This window comes from Scomber scombrus, chromosome 19 (assembly GCF_963691925.1).
Source record: "Scomber scombrus chromosome 19, fScoSco1.1, whole genome shotgun sequence".
In the NCBI taxonomy this organism is placed as follows: Eukaryota; Metazoa; Chordata; class Actinopteri; order Scombriformes; family Scombridae; genus Scomber; species Scomber scombrus.
The window spans coordinates 1,927,271-1,945,858 of NC_084988.1; positions in this window are offsets into that span (position 1 = coordinate 1,927,271).

The window sequence follows — 18,588 nt, forward strand, 5'->3', positions numbered from 1 at the left end:
ATTCTGCTGGCATACATCCTCTCACTGAAAAGTAAAACTACTCCTCTGAGTGTTTTATCACTTTAATGCAGTGCTTAACTTCAGCCACTAGATGGCAGTATTTCCCTGATTTAGCAACTTTAGTAGCTACATTAAAGCCTACAGACTCCAGAATCACCTCATAATGTGAAAGGCAGAAAGGGTGGGAGAGATAAGGAAAGGAAAACATGTTACTCCTTCTCTTTCTTCTTCTTCCTCTCTTTTCACTCCTTTGTTTCCATCTACTTCCTTCTTTTCTTTTCCACTTTTCCAACATATTTTGATTAAAATCAAAACTTGTAAACAGAGGCAGGATAAAGTAATGTCTTCCTGGACTAGGAGCATCTCACCTCCTCCATCTTGCTTGTGTTGTTGAGCCTCCTCTCCTCCTCTTCTCTCCCAGCTCTCCTCCTTTGCTGTCAGTTCACACCTAAGACAATCCTCCTGAACTTTGTGTTTTGTCTACTGTTCTATCTTCCTCTTGAGGATCTCGAATTCTCTACTGAAGAGATGAATACTGAGGATCATATCTTCTTTTTCCTGCATGACCTGGATCCTCATCTTGAGCACAGCGGCTTTCTCCTCCCATCTAATAATCCACATGCTTTTCCAACCATGCATTGAACTTTATTAACATCGCAATGAAGGAAATTTTTACTTCAAACCAGCTATGATCACAAATCATGTTTGTAGGTACGTGCCTTAAACGACCAGTGCACACAACCATTAAAACAGTTAATGCTGTTATTACTATCAGTGGAAATTGTACTGCAAGATTGGATATTCTGGCAGGTAAAAACATGAAATATGTCATCACTGTTACTCAAACATTCAGAATCAGTATTTTTTTTTTTTAACTTTCCAAATAGGTTAACTAACATTTTCTCATTATGTTGACAGAAAACCTAATGTGGGCGGCATTACGTTTGTTATTAAGCACTATTTACAGTAAATGTCCAGTAGACAGGGTTGGCACCATGCATGTTGTAATATCAGCTGAAATAAGTATTAAAGGTATTAACCTAGATTTGGATTTTCTATACAGGTCACCTTCTGGCTTTATCGAGCTTTAGTGGTGCAAATTACTCCAATTAACACAAAGTTATTGCAACATATGATAATCCAGTTTGGGCTACAACCTCACTACTTTTTATGATTTTATATCTTAATTCTTTAGGGAAAAGCAATCATAGAGAGATATATCATCAACTCATAAATTTAATTAATAAGTATTTCCCTGATGGAGTGATTAGACTGTTTAGGCAGCACTTTTCTTCCACTTCACTCACCTCGTTTCACAGAGGAAACACAGATAATTGTCAGTTAATCTTAGATATCCCCCCAAAAAAGACCCTGACTGCCATCCAAGAGGATGTCGAGGGCCCCTTGAAAGAGGTTTCTTCACTCATCTCCTCTCTTCTTCTGAGTCAGACTAATCCAATATGACTGCTAATTAAATCATTCAAATGTCTGCCACCCTGTCTGCTGTCCGCTAATGCATTAGCAATACCTGACTTAAATGTTAGGCTGAAGGGGCGCTTCTGTGACAAGACAGGAAATAAGAGAGATGATGGGAGTCTTTGAAGCAAGTCAGGAGCTGCAGGAAAAAAAGGGGGGAGGGAGAGGAAAGAAGAAGTTTCCTGGAATCAGATCAGGAGGAGGATGAGAAGATCAGACTCACATGACAGCTTTTTAAAATAAAGACAGGGCTCTGCTGCAGTTTTACAGCTGTCAGACAGTGTTTCATGAGCTCGAGGCCTCGTGTGAATCAGAGATTTCATGTCAGGATGAGCGGGTTGATTCAGTGATTTGTCATTTCATATTTCCATTTTTCTTTAACCCTTACATACTGTTCAGGGTCTAATTTGACCCATTTTTACACTTTTAGGCAGATATTCGATGATTTATCGTAATGTGACCAAGAATATACAAAAGGGGAATATTTCAACTTCTAAAAATGTTTTTGTGCATTTGATATCAATTTTTTGTTGATTGTTTGACTCATTATTATTAAAAAAAATCAAAAACTACCATTTATTCACTATTCTTGATCATCTTATATCACCTTACAGCAGTGGTCTCCAACCCTGCTCCTGGAGAGCTACTGCCCTGCATGTTTTAGGTATCTCCTCACTCTAACTCGTTATCAAGCAGCTGAGGCTCGTCAAAGGGCTTGATAACGAGTTGATTATTAGAATCAGGTGTGTTAGAGTGAGGAGATACCTAAAACATGCAGGGCAGTAGCTCTCCAGGAGCAGGGTTGGAGACCACTGCCTTACAGTATGTAAGGGTTAATGATCCAGTAAGTGGATTTGCTCTTCGTCCTGCACTCATCTGCTTTTACACTCAAACAGTTTAAAGTTTTACTAATATGTGATATTAACCCCAATATAATGACTTTTTCTCCCCCTGTACAGCAGGTATTATTATTTTCAGTATTTAAGTTATTGTAGACTTCTTCTGCATAATCTTATCCAGAGTTATCCCCCAAATTCAGCCTGATTTGGTATCTTCAGACACTTTTGAATTTCCACTTGAATTTGATCGTCTGTATAGTTTTTTTAATTATTTTCTCTCATGTACATGTTTTACGAGTTTATTATCTTTATCTATTGATTTGTCTCTTTTTTATTTATCTGTACTTTCTGTCCTTGTGCTGCTGCAGTCTAACATCTCTTTTCTCTCTTAGTATTTTAACACTCTGTAGTTGGGCAAGAGTTACAGTAGATTAGTTATTTTTAATCTGATATCACTTAGAGAGTTACTGGTGGGTTTTATTCATACACAATTATTAAAGTTTATTGTTTGGCACTTGCTTAAATTTGAATGAAACAAAAAAAGGAGGATCATGACCTGCTTTCTTATTCTCATTGTGGGATGAAAATGGGAATGTGTTTTCATTCTGACTAGAAAAAAAATAGTTTTACAAGACTTATTCGTGCAAATGTAAAATGTTTTTGAGATGGAAAATAAAGGAAAACAGTCATTAAGGAAACACGTCAGTCAGAACTGAAGTCAAGAAACTTAAACTTTTCTTTCTTTTAGGCAGTTCAGGCAAAAAAAACACATACAAAGTTTGATTATTACTTGTATTTTTATTATTTGATATTAGTTGTGATGGCAGTTATGGTTGCTAAGCTGCCAGCAGGTGGCACTGTGGTCTAAGCAAAAGTTTTCAGGTCACATGCAGCTGATTGGTGTTTTCACTTTATTCTCTCTGTGCGAGTTTAGTGTCATACACACACACACACACACACACACACACACACACACACACACACACACACACACACACACACACACACACACACACACACACACACACACACACACACACACACTGCTTGCTTGCTTGTTGTCAGGTGTCAGGTGTCAAACTACCAACCACACACACTTGAGGGAGTGTCGCCACAACACCTGAGAGGCTGAGAAACCCCCTCAGAGCAGAATAATAAACTTAGAGAGAACTTTTTTTTCACATTTAAAAACAAACAAACAAACACACACATTAAGACAGAAATGTTAAGTAAAAATTGAAAATAAAGATGAATATGCAGGAGATCATCCATCAGTCAAACAATGTTGGTGGTCTTGAGACGAGCCCTTTTTTTCTGTTGTCTGCTGTCAGCTCTGCTCAGTTTACTATTCAGTTCTTCTTCCATTAACTGTTTACAAACACATATGTCAGATGCATTTATAATGTATCTGTGCCAGTGAACTACAGCAGATATAAAGCCTTAAAACAATCGTGATGAGCCCCTTCGATCAGTGAAACAGGCTTTACTGGCTGTCATCATTCTTCATGTTCACACTGGTTATTAAAGGGAGATTTCTTTCCTAATGTTCTTACAGTGTAAGTGATGGGGGGACAAAGTTCACGATTAGAGTTTATCTGAGGTAAATATCAGCCTTCAACTGTCTGATTTAGGTTTTGGCTTTCAAAGTTGCAGCCTTTCTAGAACAAATATCCCTCTTTGTATTTCAACCCTTCCACTGCAGCTCAACAGGGTAACAAAAAGAGGAAAAAGACTTTTGGTAATCTATATTGTTGTTGTTTTTTCTGTATTGTGGTGTCTTTTAATATCATGTGAAATGGGCCAAATATTTGTTGAGCCATTGACACCGAAACTAAATATTATTATATAAAGTGTTTGATTAGTTTTGGTGGATTTTTTTGCAGTTTTTTGCCGTTTACTGTACTTAATGTTGATATTCAATCTGTTGATCTGTGTGTGTGTGTGTGTGTGTGTGTGTGTGTGTGTGTGTGTGTGTGTGTGTGTGTGTGTGTGTGTGTGTGTGTGTGTGTGTGTGTGTGTAGTTGTAGAAAAGTATGATTTCTTGTTGGTGTTGAATTTAAGGGAGCACACACACACACACACACACACACAGTAGGTTTCACCTTTTTACTGTTTGCCGCCACATGAGGAGGAAGAATTTCCGTTACCCTGTGAAAAAGAAACAACAACAGGAGTTGATCTCGCCCGCTCTCAGGCCTACCTGCTGTCGCCGAGCGAACGCTACAGCGAACGTACTGATTGGCTATCGGCCTCCGGCTCCATTGTTGTGGCCGTGCTTCTGTTGTCTCATACCTCAACAGCTGTAATGAGAGAGGGGAGGCAACGGGGAGGGTGAGGGGAGGTGGGGGAGGCCTTTTTACCCTCCTGTAGGGAAGCTGTTGAGCTTAATGTTTAATAAGCCACTGGACACAGAAGGAAACCTGATCCTCTCCGGAGAGGGTGGCGTGTGTGTTTTTGTGTTTGTGTATGTATGTGTGTGTGTGTGTCTGTGTGTGTGTGCACGCTCTCTCCGTGCATTTGTTGTGTGAGTATCCAAGCGTGCTGCATTATTCTCTGGTCAATGTGTGAATCAGATACACTGTGATGATTGGGCTCCGTTGTAATGGACTCTTTATTCAACTCAAGACCGGCTTGTGTTTCTCCACAGAGCTCTTGATTTATTTCTATTTCTTTTTGTCCATTAATCGCTTTTTTTTTTTTTTTAAATTGACTCAAACAACTGTATACTGGGAGCTTCTGTTGCTCGTCTTAATGAATCCACAGATTTTTTTAAAAGAAGCTTTTTAGCATCTTTTAGCTTGTTGTTTTGTTTTTACTCCAGTAATATTAACACCGTTTCCACCTGGTTTTAACATTGGATCTATTTCATATGGATATCTTCTCTGAATAAGAAAACCTACATGTTATTTTAGGTTGTGAATACACACAGAACATGATTGGATTGGCCAAATTTCACCTGAAGTGATCTGGATCACATTGCGATGGGATCTCAGCTGGGTGTAAACGCAGCCATACGACATGACCACACTGCCAAGTGTCGAAATTCTGTGGAAATACTTTATTTGCTTTCTGGTGGTGTTAGATGACAAGATTGATACCACTCTCATGTCTGGCTGATAAATATGAAGCTTCACCCAGCAGACAGTTAACTTAGCTTTGGAAAAAAAAAAACCCCAAAAGAACAAAACAAAACAACAATATGATCTGAAGTGGTCTGGATCACATCATGATTGGATCTGAGTCATAACCACATTTGTAAGTCTCGGAATTCTTTGTAAATACACTTATTTGCTTTCTGGTGGTGTTAGATGACAAGATTAATACCACTCTTCATGTTTTTCTGAAAAATATGAAGCTTCCCCCAGCGGCCGGTTCACTTCGCTTTGCCAAAAAACAGAAAAAACCCAACAACCTCCATCTGAAGATAATAAAATCTACAGGCACTTTTAAAGTTCACTAACTAACACATTATACTGTATGTTATTTGTTTAATTTATAGACAAAAAATCATCATTTTAGGCTGGGTTATTTCTTGACTCTGAGCAGTAATTTCCTGGCAAAAGTGGTGAATTGTTATTTTTACACTATATATATAACGTGTTAATCAGTGAGCTTTACAGGTACTAGTAGGTGGATTTTGAGTGTGGCTAGTTGCTTCTCCTCGTGCAGAATCTTTGTGCTAAGCTAAACTGTCACTAGGTATTGGTCTTTTTGCATAACTCTCTGTCAGAAAGCAAATAAGCATGTTTCCCAAATTGTCGAACATGGCCTTCGAGAAGAAAGAAAGCCCAAGCAGGTTGAAGGGTCACTCAGTCTCTTCCTGCTATCTCAAAGAAGTATGCCGTCTCTGTTTAAGTAATTTGTACTTTAAGATCTAACACTTATTGGCATAAATGCACCTGTTATTTTGATGTTATTGAAAGATAAACCTAATAAGATTCAATATGGGATTTGAAAGGATTCTGATTTGATAAGTCCACTCGATATTGGATTCGAGATCAACAAAATGCTATCCCATTGCATCCCTATAGTCCAGATATGTACTGTAAAGTCACACTAATTAATTGAAAAACAAGATCAGTGTACAACAGGTCTTAAGTCACGGTTCAAGAAGACCAGCAAATGACACAGCTGTGTGCACAACAGCAGCTGGACACTACAGTTGTAAGGAACCAGCCAGCTAAGCGTTCATATCAACCACATGGTGTTTCACTTGTAGTAATAATACAGCTTCTACTCATCAACGGTCACACTGAATGGCTATTCTGCTGTGGTCACATGTCCTCTGTTGGCTAAAGCCGCTGGCCTGCCTCCTGTCCTGGGACTCGGCTAGAGTTACGGGGCAGCTAAAGCCTCTGATCTATTATTCATCTACTCATGTCAGATATTACAGGGGAACAGGATGACGTGGGGGTGGGAGGGTGTGGGGGTGGGGGTGGGGGTGCCATGCACTGCTGCACCACAGGGTCAGGAAGTGGACACAAGCAGGCTGGCAAGTGAGAGCAGGCTGGCAACCAGATGGACCAACAAGCAGCCGGGCAGAGACTGTAGAGCTCTGTCCTGTATGATGCATCTGTCACAGTGCCCCTAAAAAACATTGTTGTCCTTCTTCTTCTGACTTTCCATCTATTTCCCCCTGTTGTTGTTGTTGTTCTCTGGCCAAACTTACACACTGTAAATTTCACAGTGAAAGTTGCAAAGAAAATGAACCAAACCCAGACCCTTAAAACACAACTCTAACCTCTCTGAGTAATCAGCACCTGAATCTAATCATAATGCCAAATTAAGACGAATATTTTACATAAATAATTGAAAATATTATCTATTTATCTTAAATAAAATAGTTATTTTGTTATTCATGGTGTTAGTTTTGTTGCAAAGCTCATGCAAAAAACTTCAAAACCATAGACTGTATATAAGAAATGGATGTAACAACCGTTACGTCACCCATTGGTTTGTGGACTGCTGCTCGGAAGCGAATAGTTTCGGATCTGAGCAGCGCCATCTTGAAAATTTCAGGTGCATGCTGGGAAAAATAAAAACATGGATTCTACTTATATGGGCATCAGGAGGAGCATGAGGCGCCCTCCTGAACCTGTGAACCAATCAACATGTTAATCATGACGTAGCCACGCCCTAATTTATACCCTGCTTTATCGTCAAATATAAAATCAGGGAGGCCAAAATGTCCCAAATGAACATCATACTGCATTGAAGAAGGCTTTAAACTAGCGATTGAGACCATAAACACATTTTGAAAACGTTTACTGAGGTTAGAAATCAAGTGAGAAGTTGGTGAATTCTCCATTGACTTGTATAGAGACGGAAGTCCTTTTGACACCAAAACGGTCGCCCCCTGGTGGCCTTTTGATAGAATGCAGTTTTAAGTTACTTCCGCGTTGGCATCATTTCAGAGGACCGGAACTCCCCACCTGGTTAGACAGCACTCTTCACCACTGTCATGATGATGAGATGTGTTTAGAAAGCATCAATAGTCGATCTGACTGATCAATAAATGTGTGATTAAACTTTGATTAATGTTTCAGAGAGCAGAGAGAGTGTATTTTGTAGCTTATACACCGCTAAACATCTACTAATCACACAATATCATGTCCTATTTTATTTAAGACATGAAAATATAACATAGCAATAATGATTGAAATGTATTTTATTGGTAGTTTTGAGTCTCTTTAGTCACTCCATCTCTACGTTACTACGGTAACTAGATGGCAGCTGTCACTCAAACTAACTGTAGGTTGATTTTAGTCATTTTATATGTCTGTTTTTGGTAGTTTTTAGGTTTATTTAGTTAATTTAAGTCTCTTTTAGTTATGTTTGCATCTCTTTTTGGTGGTTAAATGTATTTTATATGTAAAGTGTAAAATGAGCAGAACTTTATGGAGCTGTGGGGTTTATTGTAGAACCATTAGAGCCATCAGTCTTCACTGCTACATCATAAAAAGAAATCCTCATAACTACTATCTTATTAAAACTATTAACTATTCATTTCACTGAAACACATGGCAATAGATACGGAGATAATTTGACCCAGAACAGCCTCAATGGACTAACATTTATAGCACCTATACAAAAGTATTAGTCATCAAATTTCAGGGTAAAACACATTTGGTGTGTTTTTACAGCTGTCAAATGACAAAAAAGGGTCAAATTTCAAGGGGTTAAAACATCAAATGAGGGAATATATTTGGGATGAATGGTGATGGTAATTACTGTAGAGGAACACTAACAATGCGAGTAGACTACACTGTTTAATTGCATTTTCAGCAGCTTCCCTTCAGTCATAACTGTCATGCTGTATCTCCTGTACTATTTCCTGTGTGTTGAGTCCAATCAGTCGCTCTGTAAAACAATACACAAAAATGATGTGCAAATCTATTTCCAGCCACCAGATCATTACTTCCACAGCAGACACCAGACCCTATAGTACAAAAGGTATATCCTGGCATTATTATACTTAACAGCATTTAGCATAGGAAGCAAGATTCCCCACTGTGTTTCAACTGAGACCTGGAATTAGCAGCTCGCTCTCTTTGGCCACTGCGATCCATTACTCTGCTGCACACACAGCATGTGGAGGAGGCGGAGAAAAGATGGTTCTGAACAGGGTGAAGAAAAAAAGTTAAAACCTGACCCTGTCCCTGCACACAAAGCCTAGGGGTATGTGAGGGGTATGGGAGCAATAATAGCCCTGCCTAAAAATAAAAGGGGCAAAATGACAGTGGAGGATACCGTTACAAAGAGCTCCAGTGGACAAATAGGAGGGCCAGCGCTTTGAAGAGGTTCTCACAAAAGACGGACCACACACTCCCCCCCACCCAACACACACCACCAACCCAACCCTCCCCCCCACCCAACCTCTCCGCCGCCCGCTCTGCTCTCCCTCCGATCAGGTTCCCATTATCGGCGAGGCCACACGGTGGAGAGGGCAGGAGGGGTTTGAAATGCCTGTCAGAAGCCGCTCGTCTGTGTCCGGCCTCCACGGCTCATGTGAGGCGGCGGGACGGCACGCACACACACTCACACACACTCAAACACACACACACATACAGAAAAACAAACACAACCCATGCACGCATACCTGGCAGTATTTCCTTTATAGTAGTAATAGTATGCTTGTGAGGAATTTGATAGTATTTGTTTCCCAACTTAAATCTGGCCCCAATTATCCATTTAGCCCTAAATCAACCTTTCCTAAGTAGTATTCATTCAGGTTTTTCCATGTCTACAGTCAGTGAATCTAGAGGCTATTATTGGGAATAACAACAAATCTATTACTTTTCCAGTTACTCAAGTAATCTTCAATAAAAAAATAAGCATAAATTACACATTTCACACATTTAGTCAAAAATGATCCTGCTTGATAAATGACCTAAATGATGAATCAATTATCGAATGTCAAAATGTCACAACACCACGCTGGAGTCAAACCCAGCATGCATTGGGCTAAAGACAGGGTCATTTGTACTGCCATCCATCATATGCAACAGCTAGGCTCTACTACTGTGGAGGATTAACGCCCCCGGCAGCATAGCTCTCCATTTGTCTGAAGCTCCGCAACTGAGCGTAAAAAACATAGATATAATCATTTCCAAAACTCAGAATATGTTTTTACCTAATGAAATGATCTGCTCTTATCCATATTTGTTGGTGTTTAGCCTTTCTAAAATAACTTTTTCACTTCTCAAAACACCTGCTGATCTAAGAGCAATCTAATAGCACCACCATCAATGCAACACAACACGAACATGTATTATTCTAATCACAATTTGTTTAATTGTAAAAGTTTTACTCAAAGAGGTGCTCAAATATTGGGGCTGAATAATCCATATTTTTGGAGACTGAGGTTGTTGAGTTGTGCAGCATAAATCTTAGGAAGGCAATGTCAGTCACCAGTTATTGCAATTATTTGATTTACGTTCATGACATTTTGTGGACTCTGGAAGATGAATCATAATCACTTTGTTGAGCATCTGGCCTCATTTGTGGCTTTGCTTTTGATTTCTCAACAACTAACAACTATTGAGTGCAATGAAATTTGGTGCAGGCGTTCATGTTCTCCTCAGGATGAATTTAACTTTTCCTCTGGGTGGCATCAGCAGGTCAATATTTCTATACGTGCAATACTTTCAAAGTAGGATTCATCCTCTGGGGATCATGAACGTCTACACATTTTCATGGAAATGCATCCAACAGTTATTGAGACATTTCAGTCTGAATGGGTTCATCCCTATGTTCCCTAATTTCTAAGAAACTTTCCTCCTACCAAAATTAGGCCCTATGTTCCCTCAGCCTTATGTTCCCTCAAGGATTTTCCACCAAATTAGGCCCGATACAGGCTCTGCAAGTCCAGGTACAGGTGCACATTCCACCTTCAGAGTAGTTGAAGCTGTACCACTTACGTAATTGTGCATGCATGTTACAGAAAACACAATTTTATTTTACAGTAATGTTTATGATTTGATTTGTGTGCATACTAATGAACATTTGCATGAGATGTAAATACACCATATTATAGCTACTAGCGGACTTTCGTTAAATCACAGTGATCTTGACCTTTGAGCTTTGACAACCAAAATCTAATCAGTTCATTGTTGAGTCCAAGTGAACTTTGGTAGCACATTTGAGGTAATTTTGTCAAAGTGTTCCTGAGATATCATGCTAATGAGAATTGGTTGGAGCTTCTTTTTTTTCATCTATGAAAATGCTTCAAAAACAGGTGAAATTCTTTATTTTATTATTAAACTGAGAGAACATAAGGCTGTGGGAACTTACATAGGGCTGAGGGAACACAGACATGCTCCCATCTGGACCAAGCAGTGGACCAACCAATATTCAACCACTGAAATGTCCACATTTGGAGGACTATTCTTAACTTCCCCTCTTTGTAACAAGTGGTTTGGTCACCTTGCAGGTTCTGGGTGGTTTCACACTGAAAATGAAACCCTTTTTTGCGCTCCATTAAGAGTCCTGTCAAGCCAAATTAACTGCAAGTGACCTGACTCACACAGAGCAGCTGCAGATCATTCTCACAGTTTGTTTTTTACACATGTAGTTTCAGTACCAGATGGGTGGGAATTCACAATGTGCGAGGCACGTTGTCACTTCACAGGAAGATAAACTGAACAAAATGAAACAATACTTTCCTGTGATTGAACACTTTGCTGCTCATTGTATTCCCTGGTGTAGTAAACCACACCCATTTAGCAATTCAAAAGGCTCAAAAAACCCATAAAAAAGCTGTTCATACTCAAAGGCGGCATGACAGACTGAACTGAGGCCCAGTTACAGGTGTGTGTATGTGTTTGTGTGTGTGTGTGTGTGTGTGTGTGTGTGTGTGTGTGTGTGTGTGTGTGTGTGTGTGTGTGTAAGGGGGCCCGAGTGTTGGACTATAGCTCCACATGTCCAGGCCTGTCTCCCTCTCTCTGTGTGTCCCACATTTGGTCTCTGTAATTAGGATCTGAGAGCGCAGTGACCCGGGTGCTTGACCTAGCGACGCTCCCACCACCAACCGCCAACATAAAGGAGGATAAGGTTGATGCAGATGGAGACGAGTTCGCACAATGAATAATAGCTGGAACATCAGGGTCAACAAGTGGTAGTGTTTGTTTTGATGACATCATGTTAAGTGGTAGGCGGAGATGTACTGTAAAAGGTTTAGACAGAATATAATAAATCTTTTTTTTTTTTTTAAATACACACCAACTACCACATCCATCAATGCAAATTCACAAAAAACAAGAGCTTTATTTATAGTATTTTTTTAAAAATGACTTCATGCACTAAATGTGAGACTAAACAGTGAGACTCTTGGCCAAAACAAAATGAACTGATGTCCTGACCTACCTCATAGCATATCATATTATATTATATTATATTATATTGTCTCCTGGGCCTGTGCAATATACCTGTGCAATTTACACTTCTATATAAGGTTTTGTGCAATTCACAATGCTCTCACTTTCCCTTTATATAGGGTTTTATGCACTTTCTTTTTATTTCTATAGAAGTATATGTTTTATGGATTTATGTGTCTTTCTTGTGTGTCTTTTTAACTTGACTTGACTCTTTGAACAAACAACCGCACAAGAGTTCCTATCTGTGCAAGCACAAATGGCAAATAAAGTTCTTGAATCTTGAATCTTAAATATTGTATTAGGAGCTCCTCCAACCCAAAAGCAATCAACACTCATCAAATATCACTTGGCTAAGAAACATTTTCTATTTTGATTATAGCTATTTGATATGTATGTGTATGTGTATGTATGTCTTGTTTACCCCTGGCTCTGTTTTCTGTATATTGACTCAAATTATCATACTGGTGCCTTTGTGCGGAGTCGTGTTTACCAAATCCACTAATAGAATTAAATTGAACTCAATACTGACACATTAATTACTACTTCATACAGTGAGTGGAAATAGTATGATGGCTGCAAGTTGTGACTGGTTGTTCTTGTAGTTTTATAAAATGCTTCAACAAACTCAAAATGATTCACATGACCACATTGTGTTGTCTTTTTTTATTGTCAGCTTATTACAAAAGTATTCTTGAGGGCAGGTCAAGTTACTGCAGCAACCGATTTACCATCCAAACCTGCCGCTGATTTGGTTGCTTAAAACACCTTAAAACCCTGAGGACCCAATTACTGTAATTTTTACACTTTGAGGATATTATTTATATTTCTGGATAAATGTCTAGAATCTCCTCAGAAATCACAGAAAAAAGATTGTCCTTATAAGTCCAGAACTCGCCTGAAAGTGTTCTGTACATCCATCTGTACATGGGTTGCAAACAGCATCTTCTAATCGTTAACTTGGCTTACTTATTTGGTTAACTTATTTGAAAAAAATGTTAACAAATGGCGCTTTTCCACTATACAGTTCTAGCACTACTCGACTCGACTCGTTTCTTTTTTGCGTTTCCACTAGGGATAGTACCTTGTACCTGGTACTTTTTTAGTACCTGCTCTGCCGAGGTTCCAAGCGAGCCGAGCCGATACTAAATGTGACGTCAACAGACTGCCGGTCACTGATTGGTCAGAAGAGTTGTCGCTGGAAGAGTCATGAGCCGTCCCGCACAAGAATCAAACCCGACATTTTTAAATACCAACAACAACGTTACAGCGATTCATTTCTCTTCTCTTGCTTTGTGTGAGACAAAAAGCCTCATACAGCAGCAAGTACACCATCGCCTCCATGTCCTCCATTGTTTATGTGTTTGTGTCGCGTATAAAACGAAGTCACGGCAGTTTCACGCAGCCGTGCTATGACAACCCCGCCCACGTTGAGGAGGTACTATAGTAATGGAAAAGGTCTGTCCTGATACCAAACCGAGTCGAATCGAGCCGAATAGTGCTAAAACTGTATAGTGGAAAAGCGCCAAAATACGATTAAAAGTTCCCAAAACTTCCATAAGACTTAATAAAATGAATCATTTTAAACCAAACCATCATTTTTAAGTGTTAATAAGGTGTTTTATTTGCCTAAAATCGAGCTAATCTTAACCATAGAGGTCATTGACATACTGTATCATATTTATTTTTCAGCAGTGATTTGTAACAGTTTAGAAAGGCACAGTAACATTATGTGTTCCTGCTGATTGCTGCTAACAGGGGCGTGCATGGACCAGCAAAGTATTTTTCCATTTGATTTGGAGGATTTGTCGTGGTGATGGCATGTGAGAACGTGCAGTTGGTTTGTATCATTTCTTTTTGATTTGGTTTCAGCTGAGAACATCAAGACACTGAAACCTTTTCTTCTCTTTTGTGTCAATGCTTCAGATATTTGAATTACCTAATATCTCATCTCCTGTTCCTCCATGTTATCTCCTGACTGTGTTACTCATCCTCAGGTGAACTGTCTTTTCGGAGGAACTGTCCCTGTTTTTTTTCTTCTTTTTTTTTTAGATATAGGTCATTCCTTCCCTGCAGGATTTGGTGGTACTGTCGGTGACATCATGCAGGATCTCTCTGGGTGTTGACCAGAACAGTTCGCACTGCGGCGCTCCCTTCTCCTTGTCATAGCCTCATGGCAGGTGCTTATCAGGCCCACCAGTCGGACCACTCCTTCAGCTCGGAACCGGACCCGACCGGAGGGGAATAACGTGGCCCACTCCCATTTTCAACACTGCATTGTTGTGCCTGGCAGCGCGCTCCAGCAGATTGAGATCTTGCGGGAGAAAGTGTCATTTCCTTAAGCTAAACCCACCCGAGCGCAAACCGCTGCCACCTTCCTAAGAGATCCGGGAACGTACATTTCCAGCCCGTCTGTCACTCAATGCAACACAACACGAACATGTATTAACAATGCTACTGCACCCTCTCGAGATCCTGGCCAGTGATAAACACACACACACACACACCCATGAACACATGTAGTCACACAGGTTTGACTTTTTGACCTCCTGCTCCCACATGTTTTTTCTCAGATGTTTGGTGCTGTAGCTGCGTTTTGTTGTTGTGGTGAAACTTCTAGTTTTTCTTTTGCTTTCGTCTTTTTTGGGGGTTTCCTGCTGAGTGAGAGTTGAAGGGAAATGGCAGAGGAGAACCAGGAAACAGCAGCCTACATATACATATAGAGAACCGATTGTTTATGCTACATACATTGACAGTGTAAAATAGTATGATATCAGGTCTGTGTCTGTGCCTGTGTCTTCTCTCTGTCCAGTCTCTCTTCCTTGTTTCCACTCAGAAATCTCCCATGCAACAGTGAAACCAAACTCTACTTTCTTCACAGAGTGGCTCAGATCCAAGACGTCATACTGTGAATCATCTTCATGTGAAATCAAAGATGGCCGTGGACTTTGTTTCCCCCCTGATTGCAGTACCTTTCAGCTGCAGTGGTGGAATGAAACCTGGTACATTTACTGAAGTACTGAGCTACTTGAATTTCAATCACTATCAATTACTATCGATACTTCTACTTCACTATTTTGAAGATGGAAATATTGTGTTTTTCACTTCACTACATTTATCTGTTAGCTGTAGTTTATGTAGCTTATAAGTAGGTTTATGAAATATGATTCATTAGCTGTGTCCCAATTCAGAGGCTGCATCCATCCTTCGGAAGTCCCTCCAAAGGATGCATCAACCGTTGTTAAATGGGACGAAGGTCTAGCCTTTGGAGGATTTCCTGTTTACGTCACGATTTCTGCCGCTCAGGCCCGCGAAAGTAAGAACAAAAGGAATTGAAAGAGTAGAAAGAAAGTTTAAAAAATGATTAAGCCTGAGCAATTTTTGATTTTATGTTCTGGAGGAAGAGGAGAAGCGGCTCCATCTGCGCCGTTTTTTGTTTTTTCAGGACTGAGCAGCGGCACGCAAAGGATCTTGGGATATGGGAGTCCGCGAAGGATATTAGCGGTGCATCCTCCAATCTTTGATGGGATGTTATACCATAAGAAAAAGACTATGAACATAATGTATAAAAAACCAGCCTGCTTCAAACAGGAAATGTGCATTATATGCCCCTCCGCACTGTGTCTGTAGAAACTGCATCTATCCATCATGCAATTATGGCGCTTTTCCACTATACAGTTCTAGCACTACTCGGCTTGACTCGACACAGTTCCAGGAACGATCTTTTCCATTACAAAAAAGTACCTACTCAACGTGAGCGGGGTCGTAATAGCACGGCTCCGCGAAACTGCCATGACTTCGTTTTCTACGCGACACAAACACATAAACAATGGAGGACATTGAGGCGATGGTGTACTTGCTGCTGTATGAGGCTTTCTGTCACACACGGAGCAAGAAAATTGAGCCATATGGCTGTGACTCTGTTGCCGGTATTTAAAAATGCCGGGTTTGATTCTTGTGTGGGACGGCTCATGACTCTTCCAGCGACTCTTCTGACCAATCAGTGGCCGGCAGTCTGATGACGTCACATTTAGTATCGGCTTGGCTCGCTTGGAACCTCGGCAGAGCAGATACTAAAAAAAGTACCAGGTACCAGGTACTATCCCTGATGGAAACGCAAAAGAAAAAGAGTCGAGCCGAAGTCGTGCTGGAACGGTGTAGTGGAAAAGCGCCATTAGATCCGAAAACATAGTCTGTCAAAAAATTAGTTATGAGGATGTTTTTTTTACTATACACTTTATTTACTCTATTTACACTATAAAAATGCTACTGATGTTGACTTAACACAAACTACACATCCTGTAAAGGTTAAAACTTAATTTCCCATCCAGAACCATGAAGACACATAAAAGGGGCAACCACAACAAAATCGTTTCAAAAAATAATAAGTCAGGCCCAGACTGGGAGCACGCCCGCTATCACAACCTAATGGGGATTCAGAGTCACAATAGGACCGTATAGACCTTTATGTGCAGGTCTCCACCCTCTGAAGAGACATATTAACAGGCTTCTGTGACTAATGGATGTAGTGGGATCTAATTTAAAGGAGGGAGGGTATCAAATCCACGCATGCACAAAGACATTAAAGGAAGTCCTCTGGGAGGCCGCAGAGTTTTGATCCCCGCCGCCTCTCATGGGACACCGAGCCGTTCATTATGTCAGATGAAAACCAGGACACAAAACAATAAAATACAGTATGCTTTGCTTCTAATGACCCTGTAATTTATTGAACGATACACAACGTTTGGAGTCTAGATCGTCATCAGGTATCAAGTCTCAGACGGGAGGAGTAATGGTTGTGTGTGTGCTGCAGTCAAGAGGAGAGAAATCTGTTTTCATTCAGTTTAAAGGAAAATAATGTGGTCATTTTTTTGCTGCTGTGCATCTCTTTTAACAAAAGCTTTAACTTTAGTTTGGCTTTTATCCTTAACATGTATTAATCTTACCTTCTAATCTGGATTAGATTTCCAGTTTGGTCAAAATTAGAGTTTAACCTTATTTTAGTCAATTGAAAGGAGTTTAAATGTCAAAATAAACATATGAATAACTTGCACACATTCTTTTTTTGTGGACTCAGCATCAAATTTCTGCTTTTAATCCATTTAGAGAGAATATATTAGAGGATTATGGCAAAAATGTCTAAGTGGTGTAACCATAAAAACTTTGTACCAAATAATTCAACTTGTTTAAAAACAGTAGATTCTCAATAAAACACCATATCAACTAGTTTGGCATGATCTTACATTATAACTTTTATATTAAATAAAGCTAATGGAATACAATTGTTCTAACTATTACATTTACTCTGGTTACCATGGAGATCAGAAAACATTTACATGTTTTAAATGAAGTCATTATTAGTATAAATCCACTTAAATACACTGTAGGTGATAAAATATGTAATATTTATCATTCTTTTGTGGTTCAGGAGCATTCAGTCTTACTTTTGGTAAAAAAAAAAATGGTGCAAATGTCATTTCAAATGACAACAAAGCTACAGAATGTACATTTTAAAAAAACCTGATGCTGCTTTTAAAACTATTTTTTAAAGATATTTTTGAAATGCTCATCTTGTCAACCCTTATTTGTTACTGATCCTTTTATAAAAAGCTTTCCCGCTGAAATGTTCTCACAGCAAAGTCGTTCAATACAGAAGATGCCAAATTTGATATTTACATTCCTCAGTAGTTTGAACTTAACTCAAGATGATTTTTGCACTTGAACAGTTATTAAACAAAAGATTTGAAATATATATAAGTTGGTTCTGAACTTTTTCCAGTGACAAAATTAAACATTTCCTTTGAAAAACAAGATCTATATTTTGGTTTCCAATAGCTTGTTTTTGCATCCTTCTAGGTATGTGGTTGTGGGAGAGGAAGGACAGAAACACACACCAGGTTGTTCACACACCTGTTATTGTGATGGTAGTGAATATGAATGAAGCCATATTTATGGTGGGCCCAGACTGGCACATCAGGAAATCCCTGAACTTTCCGATGGCCAGTCTGTGCCTGCCTGGAGCCGACTGATGCTGGTGTGTATGAATCGAGGGGGGGGGGGGGGGGGGAATCCACAACATGCCAGCTACACGAACAGCGCACAACATTAGAGCATTAACTGATCCTACAGATTAGCACCATTTCAGTGACTTTAAGTGTATTATTCTGTTGACTTTTACTGTTTTATTTAACTTAGTTTTAAGGATGTATTTAATTGACTTTTGAGTGTTTTAGCCTATTGGTTTTTATTGGCCTAATTGCATTGACTTTCAGTGGTTTAATCAGTGATGTTTCTTAACCCTCCTGTTGTCCTCGAGTCAAGGAAGGAAGGGAGGAAGAAGGAAGGAAAGGAGGGAGGAAGGAAGGAAGGAAGGAAGGGAGGAAGGGAGGAAGAAGGAAGGA